Source organism: Acyrthosiphon pisum, chromosome X (genome assembly GCF_005508785.2).
Source record: "Acyrthosiphon pisum isolate AL4f chromosome X, pea_aphid_22Mar2018_4r6ur, whole genome shotgun sequence".
In the NCBI taxonomy this organism is placed as follows: domain Eukaryota; kingdom Metazoa; phylum Arthropoda; class Insecta; order Hemiptera; family Aphididae; genus Acyrthosiphon; species Acyrthosiphon pisum.
Window position 1 is genome coordinate 47,736,021 of NC_042493.1, and position 18,173 is coordinate 47,754,193.

The following is an 18,173-nucleotide window of genomic DNA, read 5'->3' on the forward strand; positions in this document are numbered from 1 at the left end:
GAAATTGCAGGTTCAATCAAACCATTGCATGTATATTTACACTGTTTACAGTTTTTCGCCATGATTAAGTTAGCGGCTAACTTGCTAATTTAGCCAGTTGATTAAAATCGTTTTTGAGGAACCAACAAGGAAATGTTATATTGTCAGTACTTGATTTGATGACTTATTGACTTTGATAGTAAGATAACATTAAAATATATAAATGACACTGTCAATATTTTTAAAAAAAGAACCAAAATATTAATTTTACATAGTAATTATAAAATTGAATTGCGCAATTTATATTTGTTCTGTATATAATGTCATAATTATATCCACCCAGCTCCCTAAAAAATGTATAATTATGGTCATGTTAGTCGTGCTATGCTCGTCTAGTGATAACTGATAAATTGGCCCATAGTGAATATAATTCGTATATACGCCACTGACCTATATATACTAAACCAATATTTTATATTATATCTACATACATATTATATTTTACAAGTACTAATAAAAAATCTTAATCAACCAAAAATTAAAATGTATTGAACAACTATAATATGTACATTGTACGTGTTTGATTTAAAAAATTTATTTTAAATATTTCAATATGTATTTAAAATACAAATGTTGAAACATATAAAGTACTTTTTTACAGCGAATTAAAATGTAAAATTGTAAAATACAAAATGTATTTTAAATGCTGCCTATTCTCCCACTTCATAGTATATGATATAAGACAACATCAACTGTTAAAAAATAGTATAGGTACCTACCTAAGACAAACCATAAATAAAATGTGCTGATATATAATATATTATTACCTACGTAATGATAAAGTGAACGGTCTGCGCATATATTACTGTACATTTGTTCGAATGGTGTGTTCACGTCCATATATACAATACGTGGTTTTCGTTTCATATCGTATTACTATTTATTTCCTTTTTTTATCTCCTTTCACCTTGCGATAATAATTCCCACCCTTTTTTGTTACATAAATGATGTACCATAATATATTGTATATCTACTGCGTGAACACGAGAATATTGAAACGATATAAGGACCTTTTAAGGGTCCTCGTGACTATTAGTTTTTAGATCGAAAAATGATCATTCTATCCCAACAGTGGAACGTATAATGTCATTGCGATTCGAATTTATAAAACTGTTTTGGATCCCTCTCAACATATTATTATTTATATAAATATTATGTAGAATATAATAGAAAATCAACGGAGTACTATTTTGATTTTAATTTATCATGATATTTGAAAAATACCAAATCAATTTTTCCATTTAAAATATTATGTATATAATGATTATTTACAAAAGTTTTTAAAAAGTGCTCCGATCGTAGGTATAAATTATGAATTTATGTGTATCCTCGCCAATAATGCCAATGTTCGAGTCTTTGATAAGTACATAACCGTATTTCGCGCACGCATATACGGCATTATGCAAGTGAAACGCCCAGTATAATGCATGTTTATTGTATACGCCATACCTATATACTATATATATAGGGCATTAAAGTAATGTATGCGTATAGTGGTAACCAATCGTAATCGGAAATTAATATTTGAAACGTTTTGCAATGAGTGACAGCAGTACAACGGCCGAAATAATATTATTATTTATTATACACGCGATATATACCCTCGCTTGAACATTACAGGAAACAAGCCGCCGGAGCGGCGTCGCGCCGTCGCGCGTTGTCGTCGTCGACGGTTCGGCGTGGTTTATTTTCAACGGCGTGGCGGTGTGGCAGGCGCAGGGTCGGTGTATAGAATAGTACCTCTCCTAAATCGCATTATTGGATGTGGAAAACAAACATTATTTTCTGTGTAAACATGCATTATGTAGGGAAAAAACCCCTCTCACTGCGTTGACATTTCCCGAGCGGGAGCTTTGTGCAGGGAGGGTTGATCTATCCGTTTTTAGGTCAGCGTCCGTTTCATATTATTATAACTACGACACAGAGTAAATTTCATTGACACAAAATAGAATATATTATACATTTATGCCACTATTGTATATGCATACAACTATGATACAGGTACGATTTGTGCACGTGTCGTTTATTATAATGGGTTGATATGTAATTGAAAGCCAAAGCTATATTATATTATTATAGCTGAATATACACGACGCGTATACACTATTGTATAATTAATAATATATAGAACTTGTATAAATACGTATGATGGGAAATTCTGTCGTATTACCCTGCGCTACATTATATAATATTATACTATATTACTATATGCACTTGCAAATGTGAAAAACTAACAAAAAAATGTAAAAACGATTAGGTCGAGAATCGGACTCTTACCTTAAAGGTAAGACACACTATGCGCGTATTCGTTGTTTGCGGTTCGTGATTCATACAAATAATTCGTCGTTTTTTAATATTTACGAACAATAAGCTCTACTCATTATTCGTGTATATTCGTTACCCGTGATTCACGATCCGTATTTTTTCTATTCGCGGAGATTCATAGATATTCGTCAACACTCGCCAAAATATTATATTTTAGGTTACCTACAAGTTATATTCAATTTACATAAATACTTGAGCACATAAAGTTGTGAAGCACGTTGTGAAATTAAGTGTTTGTCCCAAAATCGCTTTAAATAATGATGATGAAGTCGCGATCGCTAGTGCAATTTTTATAGTTATAACTTATAAGTAGAGCTCGGATTTATATGCATTTGCATGTTTTTACTAAGTGTATGCACGTCTAGGGGGTTCTAAAATGTCCACGGTTCATCTCACACTGAATTTAAACACCAAATTTTATATTGCATATTTAGAGGATTATTGCATATTGCATATTGGTTCATAAATGCATATATAATATGCATATTTAATAGATTTTTAATAAATTGCCTATTTTATTTAAAATATTAATATTTTAGTTATTTTAAAAGAGAAAAAAATCGTTGACAGGGTCTTTTACAAGAATATTCTTAAAAAATTGTGATTTTTGCAACACTGCATGAGATCGGAGCACGTATGGATAATATTATATTAACAACAATAATTCACATATACCTGCATTTCGACATAATATGTTGTTACTTCGATTTTCGTAACGAATAAGGCAGTAACTCAATTTTACAATTTTTTTTTATAACGAATAATATTATTTATAGATGATTTTATTTTTTTTATGTTATTTTTTTTTTTTTAAGTTTTCTGTGTGTTGTAGATATTGTATTTTAAACAATTTAAAATATGAAAAAATAAAGATTATAAATATTGCATTTTGGTTTTTAAAGTATTAAATGTTTAACTATATAAAAATTCTTTTTTTTATGATAGAATATCTAGTAGGAACTACTTTCCTTGGTGTAAAAATGTGTTTTTTTTAGAAAAAAAAATAACATTTTATAATGTTTAACATATGGCATATAATTGCATATTGAGCCACTTTTTCCTTGCATATTTGCATCATATTTGACACTTTTTAAATGCATATAAATCCGGGCTCTACTTATAAGCATGGTTAAAAATATACAGGTTATTGCATATCGACTCGGATTGTTATCATAAGAAATAAATGGCTGCGTAAAGGGATATCACATTTTTTTAGTTTTTTATTCTATAAATATCAAGACAATTTTATTTGTTGGATATAAATGCTTGAAAATTTAATATAAGGCTTTTAGTATATTGTTTCAAATGCAGATGAGAATTATTAAAAATCCATAGTCAACATTTTTTTATAAGCATTTCAAGTTCAAATATTGACAAAATACGTACAATTCACGAAAATGTGCAAATTATTTTGAGTTAGAAATTCATAAAAATGTATCTACCTATTTAAATCTATGATTTGAAAATGTAATACAAGATTCCTCATAAGTTTGTCTACCCTTATCAAAAAAAAATGTCTACAAGCAAATCAAATTACTCGATTTGTCATAATGTGGCAATTTTGTTATTTTGTTGTAATTCAAAAACAAATAACTGTAGATACATAAAAATGTCATTAAATGTTTATATTTTCATTTTCTACACAGCATAAAAATTTGAATTTTTCCAAAATGTATCAAATTTAAAATTTAATAATGATTTTGTAGTCAAACATTTATAAAATTTTCAACTTTTATATCTAAGGATTGAAAATTTAAAACAAGGCTCAACGTAAATAGGTTATGTATAAATTACTTTATTCACAATAATATCATTGAATATAATTAGTAATATCATACGCTGTCTGACCGTCTTCGCTCAGAATCATTTTTTTTCTTATTGAATTCAAATTTAACACCATCCATTACAGTGAACCACTTGAAACCTTCTGTAAAGCAGAGTGACACCCACTTGTCCCCCTTTTTTAATTTTTAAAACGCATATTTTGGATATAAATGAATATTTTACGTCATTTTTTTATGCATATAAGCGCATAAAAGTTTGGTTATTTAAATGCATATTTGGTGAATTTGTATGACTACAAGTCTTCTCTCCTATAGAACCTATGTGATGGTACGATTTAGTACATTTGATATCAAAGTACCTATGGTTTGACGTTGACGAATAAAAACTACTGTATAAAAACACACACATTAGCTGCAGTATTGCCAGTATTTTGTGTTGATCATTATCGCGATTCGCGGCAATTCATTGCGGTTTTCTCGTCACCGTTAGCAAGTGTGTATAATGTATAGGTAGCAGGGTCTTCCAAATTGTGTAAAAATATGGTGGAAATCGCGTTAGACCAACGTAATCTCTACCATTTTTTCCATACACAATTTGTAAGAGTATGTCTATATAATAGTGATGTACTTAGAAATGTCGACAGGCTTTGATGAGCCCCTATATATTACCTCCAGACTTCGATTCGATAAAACGTAACACGTTACGATGTACCGACCACTCGTTTTTCGAGGATTACGTACCAGCCACCACCTAAATTGTTAAAGTAAGATACTAAAATGTCATCCTAATATCATTATTATATAATATGTACCTACAAGCAAATAAGATTATAAAATAAAATTGATCAAAAACATAAATTATAATTTGTTGACCACACAATATTATACTAGTTTTGTAGAAACTAGAAGTAAACATAATAACTGTAAATTACTTTGATGCAAAAAAAATGCAATGGTGGTTTGAACCCCTCTCCCCAAAATCTTTCTCCTTACACACTGATTCCTTATATTTTAATTATTGTATACATTTCTACGACGCATATTTAGAATTTATTGGAAAAATTTGTTTTATACCATGACATCATTTATTATAACTATTGACTATTTTAAGATCTCATTATACTTTTCCGAGCTTATGAGGAATTAAGATTGTCAGACCACAAACCTCAGTATTATATGCGGACAATTTAAATGTTTATTATTATAGGTAGGTACTTTAATACTTGTTCTATAATAAAAATGCCATTAATTTATTTTTCAATCAATAATTTAGTTTATAATTATGGTAATAAAATATAAATTCACGTTGTTGTCTTGGTTAATATTATAGGGCAAAGAGAAAAAAAATTTTTTCTTGATAAATCAAAAAAGTTAAATATTATTTATGAAATTCAGAAAAAATATTAAAGAATGAGAGAATAATAATATTATTTTTTAAATATTGATAATGATTAAGTAATAAATAGGCTTAAGAACCTAGGTATAGTTCTAAACGTGCATGATTTTTATATAACTGTATTTCTTCCACATCAAAGGCATCTGATCATTTAAACGAGAAAGAAAAAAAATAATTTCAAGGTGAAAAACAATAAAGAAATCGAAAAAGTTATTTTCCCATAAATTTGATTTTTGGAGATACTGCATAATTTCTCTTTAGGAAGGTAATCTATATAGTCTATACATAATCTATAGGTACACGTACGAGCGTTGTACAACTATATATATTATAGTGGTTTATGTAGAGACTTTTCTTTCACACGTGTACAGAATATTGGAATATTTTTCTTACGTGAAATATAATAATATATATTATTATATATGTTATTATATTATTATCATGTATTGAGACACGATTTTGTTCTATTTCTTTTTCACCCTTAAGCTTCGAGTTGAGGGCTCACCGGAATATTTATTCGGCCTTGGCCTATCCAACAATACCTGTATCAAAACTACCACGATTCAAAAAACAGGAAGATAAAGAACCACAGGAGACGTGTCGGTTTTTAACGAGTATATTATACTATATATATCAGGAGCAGCTATACCCTCTATTTCAAAGTCAATCCCTCTTTGTTACTATACATTTAGTAGATACACTTACATATTTCGGTTTAACCTATTTATGTGTGATGACATTTTCTCACATAAACGTTATACAATCTGAATTTCGAGGTACTAAACTTTCTAATAACCATTTAGATCATCGTCTTCGTTCAGCAGTCAGCGACTATTCCTAATATTATATTATAATCAACTATAGCCAATCAAGCCCGGATTAAGACATTCGAGGCCCAGGGGCCAAAGTTTTAAATGAGGCCCCTGTAATACGAAAAAAAAATAATCATGTATACCTATTATATAATTTAATATTAGCTTCCTGTTATAATAAATAATAAATATATATAGGTATTAGGTACATAGCAATAAATAATGAATAATGTATCACTTTATTCATAAATTATAATTTACAAGCTTTTTTCCTCGCTAAATAATCATCGATTTTTTTTTTTAGGTGATTTATGCAGTGTTATAACTAGGGAGCGGATGTTTATGCTCCAAAAAATTTAAAAATATGCATGCAATTAAGCTCTAAAAAGTATAAAAATATGCTTAGAATTTACTAAAAATATGCACCAATAAAATTTTTATTTAAATTTATTTTGTTTATTAAAAATTAAAAATATATAGGTATAAAATAATTATTCATAAAATTAAAACTTTAAAAAGAACTGTTGGTGAATTGTTTGTTAATCTGAAAATAATATACATGGATAGATATTAGAAACCAAGTACTAACTAGGTGAACATGAAATGATTTGGAAACATATCTAGTAATTGGGCATTGCAGTGGATAATCAATGTTTAAAACAAAATTATGAAATCTCGACGATTTGGAATGAATTTTCGGCATTTTTAAATAAATAGGTATACAATTTTATACAATATAGAAACATAGAGCACAACTGCAATTAGCGAAATTGTTCAATAGTCGATACCAACTCTGGTGACAACGGTATTTTATATTTATTTTTGTCGCGGGACAATATCGATAAGGCAAAGTAATCGAAATGTCTTGAGTAAACCCGTACATCCCGCCGCCGTCGGGATATTTTGAACTATTAAATTACGCGTGACGAGTCCGTTAATATATTACTATATTAGTATATTACGAAAAACCTCAAATATGTACTAAAAGCATGATGCATAATATAAAAATATGATCAATCAAGTAAAAATTAGACAAATATGCAAAAATATGCAAAATTAAATTGGTAAATTTGAATTCTTTAGGTGATGAAACAAATTTCTATCTTACTCTTTATATGTTATTAAAAAATATGATAAATGCATAAAAATCCGCTCCCTAGTTATAACCTATAATGAAAAAATTAATGGACAAATCTAAGGCCCCTAAATAAATTCTAACTATCTAGGCCCGGGGCCATGGCTCCCCCTGGACACCCCTTAATCCGGGCTTATAGCCAATAATATGCAACGACGCGCTTGTATAGAATCTATATATCCGTCAACAGTATAATGTAAATGTATTTTAATAAATCGATCCTCAAAGAAAAAGTATATTATCAGAAGATTTTCACCAAAAAAATGTAGCTACCCCCGATATAGCCTATAATATATTCATATATATTACTATTTACGTAAAGATAACAGCGAAAGGATATGTGAGGTTTGACAAACCCAAACCCAACTAATCTTTGCTCACATTCACCTAAAAGACAACTCGTTTACTAACATTTTATACAATACAGAATTATAAAATAAGTCTTAAATAAACTCCTACTGAATTTTCCTCCACTCATACGTATTATTAGTAAATTAGTTACTATAATATTAGTATATTATGTCACTTATAATATATTATCTCATTATAAATAATGTCTTGCATAAGCTAGGTATTTCATATTTTTTTCAAGTTATTTCTGTAAAAAAATGAATACACCTTAACATTTAGATGTTGATTGTAAAGAAGTCATTTTTTAAAAAAAATATTTTAAACCGGCGTTCGTGAGAATAAAATAATGATTAGACAACCAAACGCAATTCCCAAGCCTTATATAAGCCTCATGGCTCATGTTATAATAACCTATAATAGGATTATTATAAATTCATACCTATTATATATTTATATGTATATAACAAACGATACCTATTTTTATATTTATGATTCCCATATTGTTCTTATTTTATATAAGTACCTAATAATATATTATGCCAATTTTTTGCTCAATAATCTATAAAAATATTGGTATGCGTGCAAACTGCAAACATTTTTCCTTCTACGTACCTATATAGATACACTGTCAACAAAAAAAAAACAAAAAAAAACAGCTGCTCACGTAATTTTATATATATACGATATAAATATACATCACACATATATACAAATAACGTTTATTTATTATATACCTAGGTATATGCAGACATACGTCCTGCTACCCACGTAAAAACGTCTATATCGGATTAGACGCACGTTTAAGATGGAAAAGACGTTTTGCCGCACAAAATTATATAATTTATTGACTTATCTCTGACGTCGTTCATCGTCTGTTTCATATTATACATAATATTAAACATGCTGTTCGCAAGCGTACCTACATAATATATTTTATACACTACCTGCGCTTAATCCTTCTATATATATATACATCCCTACAGCAGTGTATAATATGGTATATACATTATTATGTAATGTCAATGTGAGATGCCAACGACGTTCGCATTTACATGATAATATTGTAATTGTGTTTTCTTTATTATGTATAGATGGGGAGCAGCTGGTTGCAGCGAACAAGACGGCGCCTCGTACTCTATTACTCTAATTATTATTTAACTTCCACTCAGCTGTCATAAATATATATAACGCAACGACGGCGTCCACCTAATCGAATCTATATTGCGCGTTTGCGTACCTACGACCTACGTAATATACTGAGTGGCGCTCCATTCTATATTTCTATGATGACGTACCTATATAATGTAAATAAAGAACGTATATAATGTTTTGTTATTTTAAAAATATAACTAATAATTATAATATCCATGGTAAATAGCCCTATAAGAGTGGGACACGGCACCCGCTAACTATACCTCTTTCAAAAACATTTTAAGCGATTTTTTAACATGGCCATAAAAACTTATAGTTCATTCATAATTAGAATATTAATACGCGTAATAAAGTTTTGAAATATGAGTTGTATACCTATACATACATAACCATGAACCATTAATTATTGTGTTAAATACTATATTACTACAAATACGCAGTATAATATAATGTTACATTAAACCTATACTTAGCTACTTTATTCATGGTTAGATTCATTTTTCCAAACAATAATAATAGTATAAATACTAGAATTAAATGTTGTAATTATTGTCTAATTAATAAACTAATTGTTGGTTGTTTTAAATAAAAATAACTTTTTTTTAAAAATGTTAATAGAAATATTTAGTTCAAATGTCAAGAAAATTATAGATATTTAAACAAAAATTAACAGTTTTAAATATTTTGTTGTACCTCTAAAATATTTTCGTAGTTTGTAGGGACATGAAGATTTTCGTTACCATGTATATTATAACTATTCAAAATACTCAATACAATTTTCAATGTATGCGATTGTTTGTTGTTGGCAAAAATAAGTTTATCCTGTTGGACTTGCTTCTAAAAATAGAAATTATAAAATATGCTTAGAAATATAGGCTGTTAAACCGTCTTCACATAGAATCGATTTTCGTATTCAATGCTTTATCATTGAACTAAAATTTGACTATATTCAAGAATCTAAAGTATCCATTACGCAGTGACGTACACAATGAAAACTTACGAGAAAGGTACACTCGCACCTATACTATTTAGCAATGTAAATTCCCAGAGTTGTTTTTTTTTTTTTTTATTAGTTTGATCAATTCGTAATATGTCGTTGCCAAATAATATGATTAGTCAACAAAAAATTGTTATTCACATCGTCACACCGTAATGCACCCATAATACTAAATTAACTGAGACGCGCTCGGGAGGTAGGTACACACTTTACGTCACACTCGTAACATATAATAAAACAATAGGGTCATTCCGGAACTGACTTTCGGCTTTATACGCTAGTTTCCGTAGACCATATCCTGTGAATTTATAGCATTTTACGATCTCAAAGTCGACTGCAAGGGCGGCCGCGAGTAGTAAATATTATTAACTCTGTACGCTATGATGATAATAATAATATAATTATAATTGCGTGCACTGAGTCACAATAATTGTACTATTTTTCTTGTACGACTCTTCTATATAGCTACTATATACGAATGACTGTAATACAGAAAAATAGTTTATTTCTCTCCGAGTTATCGGCTTAAATGCTTTTGCCTTTTGCTCGTATATAAAAATATAAGACACGCATGCGCACTTTATACTTATCGTAGCTCTGTGTTAATACTGTGTGGTTTTATATGTATATATTAAATAATATAACCACTAACCAGTGTATCTATTTTTTCAGCATTTTCCGGTTATAATATACCAGCCACCCGACTTGAGCTGTTTTCATATAATAAAAAAGTCAAAATATGTGAATATTTATGTTGATATATTTTTGACAAAATATGTATTAAAAGACATGAAATATTCAACAATAAGTTTTAAATTAACATTAATTTTTTAAATTACAATACATTTCTTCAAAAAAGAAAAGTACTGAATAGAATAACAATGAACGAACTAGAGCAACTAGTCATAAGGTTAATATATTGTATATATAGGTGTATGGCAATATCAAAAATCGTTTATCTATTTTATCTTATTTATTTCGACGATCTCTATTAAGATGTATGCAACATTGAACATATTTCCGACAGACTAATGATTGTTGTCATTATATTTCTGCGAATAGGGAAAAAATAAAAAAAAAGGGAATACCTATGTACCTATTATATATATTATATTGAATACTGACACACTTACACACATAATATATTGTATTTTATGTTTACCCGAATGACTACTACGGTAGCAGACGGAAAAATTGGATTTATTCTTAACGAAATGCCAGTGGCATTTTAAAGGTATATATAAAACTTTTGATTTTTGCAGTACCTTCTCCTCAGTCCTCATCCATTACCTACACATTACCTACTGCAAAAATAAAATAACACAATAAAACCATTGTGTGTAGGTATCTAGGATATACATTATTTGCTATATATTTCTCAGAATCTAAAGCTGTTTGTAAGAAGTACAATATCAGAAGAACGGTTAAGTAGGTACCTACTTTATCGATTATTTTCATTTGAAACACGCAGGTCTGACAACTAAATATATATAGATGAGAAGTTATGCATTGATAATAATTATTCTTGATAAAAAGCTAAGAGTTAGATATTTCTATATAGGTACCTAGTATAATTCTATAAATATTTTTAATATGTTATAATAGTACTGCTGATGTAACAACGACAATAGTTGTTATTACTTATTTACGCCTTTGTCGTTAGTTTTTTATCCTGTAGGTATATTCTATTGTTTATGTTTACAATTTTATTTTTTTTTTTTCTTATAGCAAAAAAATAAAAACATATGACTATGATTTAATTTTTGTGTTCAACATGTACATTTACATATATCTATTATTTTAATTAATAATTTTTCTGTGTCACATTAATTACTATTACTTGCTTCATTGGTTAAAAAAATGTCAAGTGTACATTTCTCTCATCATATATTCTCACTGTTATAACTTTTATTAACTCTATAGGTGCCTACAGCACTACATAATTTACTGTTCGCAGATTTACTATAGTTTTTAAGAAGGTTATACTGTAGCCTGTATTTCATAAGGTTTCGTAATATTATTAACAACAAGACGTGGAAAAAACCTTTACAGAAATTTTTTACAATGTAGACATTTTTTGATTCGCTTCGATAATTTGTATGGTTAAATGACAATTTAAGATTATTATATTGAAAATTTTAGTCTTTAGGTTCTAAACGGAGCGATGATAATTTATTTATCAATTTTTTTTAGATTTTTAATTTGTTTTTTGTGTAATAATGACGTCATTATGTACAAAGTGAATCAAATCCTGAAATAATTTTCAAAGCTTTTCTTTAAGATATCGATCCGTAGCCTACCTATATATAATTTGTATAAGTATCATTAGATACTCGTATTTAAGATTACTTATTCATGTATAATTATTTTATATTGCTGTAATTATGTATTTTATTTATTATTTAGGTATAATAAATGAGCGAATGGCAATATTATTTAATGGATGGTGAATATGCAGTATAACTAATTCCTGCTGAGGCCATACATAGTATATATACTCAGTAAATTTTAAAGTAAATTCGTATTTACCTCTCAATTTGGTACCTATAGACTTTACCACGGATTTATTTCAAATAAAATTATCCAGATTACAATTATTGTAACAGAACAATTATTAACTAAGTATTGTAAAAATTACTGACTCCATTTAAATCCATATAAAGATTTAAACACTTTCTGATAATAGTTTATTTTTATAATTTTCATAAGAACGTCTATCATTCAAATTTCAAACACTTTAATGGCCTATACAGTTATAATATTATTATGTTATATTAGGTAGGTAGGTAGGTACTATTTACTAATTGTCGGTATTTGACAAATCAATACGTTCATATCATCGTAAAATGCCAAAACAGTCGTTTTATATGGACCTCCAAACAAACATTTATATTTACCTATCACAAACGAGTACCAGTGGCAATGGACTGCGGATCGCCATTCGCCTTGTGCCTGTGTAACAAAGTACGACTATATATTATGTATAGGTAGTATTTACACATCTGCCCTTTTAAAATTCCCTCCTCTGCGATCTCCAGATCGTCCACCGGAAGCTCATCATATGGAACGCTTGGCAGCCCGAATGGTCCTCCCTCCAACCTCTCACTCAGCTCCCACTAACTACACCTGGCATAGAATCCACCTCCATTCTATATATTTTGTTCACGTGATTCCGGGATCTCGTGTTACGCAGACTCATTTTAGAGTATCCTATTTCCGTTTTGACTTTCTATTTCCAAAAGTAAAATAGAATAGTATAAACCTTCTACGGCTGATATGATATTTAATAATATAATATAGGTAATGATCGATAATTTTCGAAGGATAAATAATGCATTTTTTTAATGAACCAAAGTAATAATATATTAATGTCTTAATGGTATACCTATTACTTACCTATATATTCAGGGGTGGACTGGGAATACAAATTGGCACCGGGGAAACAGAAAATTTAGCTAAATTTTGAGCTAATAATGAAATATTTATAAGTTATCGGCCCAATTCAAGCAGTCCAAATTTTCATCAGGCCCAGGTGGGGATCGCTCATCCTGCACCCTAGCCAGTCAACCCCTGCCTACAGTATAATATAGGTATATAGGAAAAACTAAAATTAGTAAAAGGCATAAATTATATACAATAAATAAAAAAAAAATATTTTTATTGTGTTATCTGCAATAGCTGGTTGATTAATGATTTGTATGGCTTTTTTTTGCATGCATTCTTATCATTCACGGCCTAGGAAGCACAAAGTTCAAAGCATCATTCATGTCGAGTATTGTTAACTCGCGAATGCGTTCATAAATTAATTTAAAAAATACGTAAGACGCAATCGAGATGTGAAAAATGAAAAAAAGTAACTATATTATATCGCAATCGGAATATCACCTTAAACCTAACCATACTTAATATTTGACATTTGCATATTATAAATGAAAACAATTTACTTTCGAGGTGTAAATATTTTATCATAAAAGTCTCGGAAACAATGACTCAACAATAATCATATTAAGGATCGTAAATACTGTGATATTCGTAATACGCAGTCGAATCCATTTAATTAGAACAAACTCCAATTACCAAAATAAACTTATGATTGTAGTGTAGTAAATTTTCATGGTTTATCGCTTATCTGGGCCACAAAATCGGAAAACTATATCTATATAAAAGTAGGGATCAAAATGCCGGAAAAATTCGAGAAAAAATTTTTTTCCCCTGCAGAGCTTTAGAAAATGTCGACAATTTGGAGAATATTAAAATAATACATTTACGAAATGTTAAATGAAACCAAATGTTCCCAAATTTTCCGAAAAAAACGGGAAAACAACCTTTTTTTTTTTTGGAAATTTTGATCCCTAGTAAAAAACAAAGTTCTATTAATCACTTCTTAGTTTCCAAAAATTAAATAATTATGTAGATATATGTTGAAAGGTCGATATTTTCAAGGGTGATTGGGAGGGGGGTATTGTATGTTCGCTCCACAAACGATTTCGTATTAGAATTATTATATATTATATCAATATATCATGATTATTTAATTGCATCATTATTATTCTTATATCTTTCTATTGTTGTCCCAAACTGGTAATTGTTACATATTATAATACATCAAAAAAAGGCTTTTATGTACTATTGAATTATATTGTTGATATAAGTATTACCAATACAAATTAAAACCAATAAACTTTCTTATACAGGAGTATTCTTTTAATTAATTAAGGTCGTCAATGCCTTAAATAATTAGGTATTGTTGCCTACTGTCCTGTCAAGAAGGCACCTTTAAAATTATGTTTTTATTTTATATAGGTATTGTACTTGTTAAGAGCTGAATGCGTCATTTATTGTATTTCTTTTTGTATGTATTAAAAATTAATATTATTTTATATTTAAACTACATAATAATATGTATGTTTATATTTTTTATTATGTTATAAAAATTAAAATATTCTTCTATATTTTATTATTATGTACTATTAAATCAGTAACTAACCATTAACAAATTGTTATGTTTCTTTTTTATTTCGATTTATTGGAACAACCACTTTATTGAGACAAAATAACACGCAACCGATGTGTTCCAATAGACCGGGGTTAGTTAGGGTAGTAACTAATGGCCTCGTATTTAGTACAAATGCTGATACCACGACGTCCGGTAATGCAAATAAGTTAGGCAAATTTGGCACTTAATGCCATTTGGATAATATTCATAATTTATATACATATTTTACATAATGTGATTCATAACCGTTGAAAAATAAATGGATACTGTCACACTGATGAAGTTGGCAGTAATAAAATAAATCATTCATAAAAAATACGTGTAGGTACCTACCTCTGAATAATATTACAAAAGCTTTCATTAGGCCAAATTAACAGCTACCGCGATCCTATTGCTGCAATAGAACTATATAGGCAAACCTGAGAAGTTACCAAAACCATTTTTTTTAAAACTAGTTTAGATAAAAGTAATTCCGAAGTATAAATGAAGTTGAATAATTAAGTTACTAAGTTAAGTTACACATTTTTAGGCAAATATTTACAACGTTTTGTTGGGTTTAAATTTTACTTTTAAGCGATTTATGAATATGTATGACCTATTTAAAATATTGCAATTAAAAAATGCTCATCTCGTTTAAAAATGTTTAAAAAAAACTAATACACAGATAACATACCTTTAAGTTTGATAATAGGTCAATTAATGATTTACATTATGATATTAAAGCTAACAACACAAAATTGGTTAACACAAATTTATTAGGTAGGTAGGTATGCGTTGTACGTATTCCGTTTTTACGACAGAGAAAAGACAAGCGGATGCGGGCATCATTTGTCCTCATGTCTACCACTTATAAAAGCATAACTTTTATACAATATACGGCACTGTTCCAATTAATCAATTAGTCGAATAGTCTTCTAACACTTCTATGATTTCAGGCCGGGATGGTTTATTTTTAAAATTTACTATTCTCGTTGTTTAATATTATGCATTTTACTAATGCACAAGAACATGAACCGCGTCTATAATAATATATTATTAACGTTAAGTACCAAGGTATGAAATATGTACAGTCGTAAATGAACACGTGAAAATTAATTTTCTACACCACTGTAATCATGGCCGTCCTTAGGGGGATCAGGAGTGTCCTCGGGCTTTTTACTTAGATAAATTATATATGTACAAAATATGCGCTTAAAAATTGCAAATTGTATTATTTTTGACATTTTCATCAAAATATATTTTAATAAAACTATTTTTAACACACACTATATTTTATCATATTTAAATAGTTTAGAGAAAATCATAGTTTAAACTAACAATCGGTTGACGAAAAAATTATATTATTTGCTTCTATATTATGTTTTTGGTTAATTTATTTTGATATATATTTATTTATAATTTGTCGCGACTGACCCTTTTACAGTATATACGTAATGTGTTTAGAATGTTATGTAATAATAATAATTAAACACATTTTTTCATTATTTATGTAGGTACTTACTTAGTAATAATAGGTTTGTTTGAAAATGCATTTTCTTTCATATTTTGGAATATTGAAATTTTTATAATTCAATATTTATTTAAATTAATATTTTACAATAATATAATGTATAGCGCATAACTGCATAAGTGCATATTTATTTAACCATTTTTGATAGCAATAAATTCCAGACCTGATGATATTATAATGGAAATTCACAAAAATTGTTCATTATTTTCTAAAATCTTAACTGACCCAAAAATTATATTCTTGAAAAAAAAAACATCATTCTAAAACTATAAGCTTTACAATTACCAACTTTTTCTAAAAACTGTATATGAAAGTAAATACATAAGCTATTTGTGTTTATCAGTATTATTTATAAAAAATAAAAAGATAAAACTTTGGTTCTATTGACATATTGTTTGTGATAACTTTAGTGAGATGGAAACAAAACATAACATAGGAGACCCATGTAATCATCAAATGGTATACTAAATACATCAAGTTTAAAGTTAAATAAAAAAATGAATTAGGTGTCTTAATATACCAGATTGGATTTTGATTATAAGACTGCATACAAAATGTGCAAATCATGCTATCAGGTGTCTCAAAGACACTATACACAGCAGTGGCTGACTGAACTTCAATTTTAAATGATGCATTTTCATAATTAAGTACTTACTACCACCACCACCACCACCACCACCATCCTATTTTTACTCATAACAAAGTTATGTTGTAAGTAAAATATGAACAAAAGAGCCAAGAGGTCAGGCATTAGCATGTAATTCTGCACCCAGTCACAGGGTGGCACCACCCCCTTTGAAAAGTTGACGCAACTGCGTCAAAATTGAGCGCTTCAGCTTGCCACTGATACCCAGCACTGTGGAAAAAGGTTAGCAACAGGGTCGATCGGCAAGGGTGCAGAAATGTTTAAGGTGCAAATTTCTAATGGAAAAATTATAAAAAAATTACCTTTTGTTTGAATAATTTATGTAAATAAAATATTTATGAACGATTCTAAAAGGTACTTAATATTTATATATTAGATATATATTATTTTGCTAATTAATGCACAATGAAGGCTAGATATGGCGGGTTTATAATTTATATCACTATATTGTCTTCAAAAAAATTGAATTAGGTTCAGTTTTTACATTTTATAAAAATAATTTATTATTTGAAAATAATAAAATAATAAAATAAAAATATTATTAATACACTTTTCAAGATACTCAAAATGTTGGGCAATGAAATTAAATTAGAATATTATATAACTCATCTGTTCAGCAGTGATTCTAGCTTGCAATCTACAATATATATGTAATTAATGAAAAAACTAATGATCAATAACAATTAATACCATACAGTGGCACACACTAGAAGGTTCAAGGGTAGCAGCTGCTACCCCTGATTTTTTTGGAAGGTGGGTGGGTGGACCCCCTGATTCCAAAATATTTACATCATAAAAATTCTACTACGTATAAAAATATTGAAAATAAGCTACTGAATAATTTATAGGCTATAGTCATTAGCCTATTGGCCAATATAGAGGTAACAGAGCCAATATGCTACTCCTATTTATTTTTGAGTGTGCGCCACTGATACCACACATATTTTAAACAATTAATATAAAATTAATATTTAATATTTATCAATCAAAAACTATATTGAAACCAGTAGTATGAGTACATATTAAAATA